We start from the raw sequence: 2,758 nt of genomic DNA on the forward strand, positions 1-2,758 counted from the left end.
GAGGCAGCATGTCTGGCCTTGCAGTAATAGGCCTTGGGTTACTGCTGGTAATCCTGTCTTTCTCTCGTGGGATTAGAGGAGGTCAGAACATGTGGCCTCCTTGCCGTTTTTGCAAGTGCCTTAGGCACTATGCTACCAGAGCTCCCTGGAGTATGTGAGGGGGATACATTTTAGATCTTCCAAATACTAGCCATTAAAGAATATGTCAAATATAACAGTATAAACTGACAAAAAGGGAAAACAAATACCCCTCTGTTTGAAATACCCAGTATGATTTTTGGTTTTCTTTCTGGGACCAATCTCATTTTTATGTCCCTCCTTGTATTAGTTTCCTGTGGCTTCTGTAACTATAACCAATAAGCAGCTCATGATAAATTGAGACAGGATTGGAGTTGTCAAAGATTTCATATTACTTGGCTCCACAGTCAACACCCATGAATCAGCAGTCAAAAAAATTAGATGATATATTGCACTGGACAGACCTGCTGCAAAAGACCTCTTTCAAGTGTTGAACAGCGAAGATGTCTCTTTGAAGACTAAGGTGTGCCTAATCCAAGCCATGGTATTTTCATTCACCTCATGTGTATGTGAAAGCTGGACAAGGAATAAGGAAGTCCAAAAAAGAGTTGATCCTTTTGAGTTGTGGTGTTGGCAAAGAATACTGAAAGTGCCATAGACTGCCAGAAGAAAGACAAATCTGTCTTGGAAGAAATGCAGCTGGAATGCTCATTGAAAGTGAGAATGGCCAGACTTCATCTCACTTAGTTTGATCATGTTGTCAGAAGGGACCATTTCCTGGAGAAGGATATATCATGCTTGGGTAAAGTTAGAGGGTCAGTGAAAAAGGGGAAGGCCCTCAATGTGATGGATTCATACAGTTGCTGCAGCAGTAGACTCAAATAAAGCAAGGATTGGGAGGCTGGTGCAGGACTAGGCAGTGTTTCGTTCTGTTTTACATAGGATCACTATGAGTCATATCCAACTCAATGGCACGTAACAACAACAACAACAGTCATTAATATCATATGGAAATAAAATTTTGCTGAAAATAATTCAAAAATGGTTGCAGCAGTACATTAGCAAGAAACGGCCAAAATTCAAGCCAGATTCAGTAGAGGATGTACAATAAGGTATATCATTGCTGATGTCAGATAGATTTTGGATGAAAGCAAAGAGTACCAGAAAAATGTTTACTTGTGTTTAATTGACTATCCAAAGACATTTAATTGTGTGGATCATAACAAATTATGGATACTATTGCAAAGAATAGGAATTCCAGAATACTTAGTTGTGCTCATGAGGAACTACTACATAGACCAAGAGGCAGCCATTAGAATTGAACAGGAGTTACTGTGTGGTTTAGAATCAGGAAAAGTTTGACAGGGATGTGCCCGTTGAACATATTCCTTCAATCTGTATTATGAGCAAATAATCTGAGAAGCTGGACTATATGAAGAAGAATGCAACATCAGTATTGTACGTAGACTCATTAACAACTAGAGATATGCATATGATACAGCCTTGTTTGCTGAAAGTGAAGAAGACTTGAAGCACCTACTGATGAAGATCAAAGACTACAGCCTTCATTATGGAGTACTCTTCAAAATAAAGAAAACAAAGATCCGTGATGGAGAAATAGGCAGACAAGTGACACAGACCCTCTTCAACAAAGAAAAGAAAAACCAATTGACAGAGATACAGAAGATAATCCTGGATCCCTTAGCTTTGAAAGGAACTATACAGAAGTGGATTAGGCACCAACTAGTGGAAAAACCTGAACAAAACAGTGAGTACAGAGACAGTCGGAGCTGCAGACTGTCAGCTATTCTGACAGGACCAACAGCCCGAATATTTCCAAGTGGTGTTGGGACCTGAGAATTGACCTAAAGATCAGCCCTGGTCACCAAGGACTGCAGGGTGCTAGTGGCTTATGACTAGGAAGGGAAACAGCAAGGAGGGAGACAACCTGAGCTGTTGACTTTCTGCTGTCTGGAGGGTGCAGCCATTTTGATTGTTTACATGAGGTACCCATTTTGGATATTTAAAGCGATTGAGGGTGTAGCCATTTTTAATGTTTATAAGCAGCAGCCATGTTGGATATTTAGAGTGATCGAGGGTGCAGCCACTTTGAATGTTTACAAGCAGTGGCCATTTTGGATTTTAAAGTGACAGCAATTTCATTCGGATTCCAGGGACCTATCAATAGGCTCTGTCTCTCAAGGTGGGCAAGGACATACAAGAGGGTGTCAACAGGAAAGGAGACAGGTGGTGAGTGTATAAGTGCTGTCAACTAGTGAATAGAGGAGAGGAGCACAACGCGGTACCCTGGTTGCATAGATAACATACAAACAAAGCAAAGAAAATGAAATTTGTGGACAAGTCATTCCAACATATAATCACCAATTAAATATAAACACAAAAAGTCACAATGCCTCCGAGACAACAGACCATCACAGTTCATACAAAGAAGCAAGATAAAGCAGGAGAAACAAGGGACCAGGATATAGACACAAAAAACATCCCTGAAGAAGAGGCAGCATTGGAACTCCCTGATAAGGAATTCAAAAGAATTATATTTAGGTATCTTCAAAGGATTGAGAGACAGATCAAGAAAAACACAGAGAAACCTCTAGAACAATTTTGGAAGAAAATACAAGAACAAGAAGACAAAATAAATGAAAAATTAGAAATGATTCAAAATCTACAGATAGAAATCCAGAAGATTAATACTAAATTGTCAGAATTGGATAACACGTTG

The sequence above is a fragment of the Orycteropus afer genome, unplaced genomic scaffold (genome assembly GCF_000298275.1).
Source record: "Orycteropus afer afer isolate SDZICR_OR568_19922 unplaced genomic scaffold, OryAfe1.0 scaffold00049, whole genome shotgun sequence".
NCBI classification, from domain to species: Eukaryota; Metazoa; Chordata; class Mammalia; order Tubulidentata; family Orycteropodidae; genus Orycteropus; species Orycteropus afer.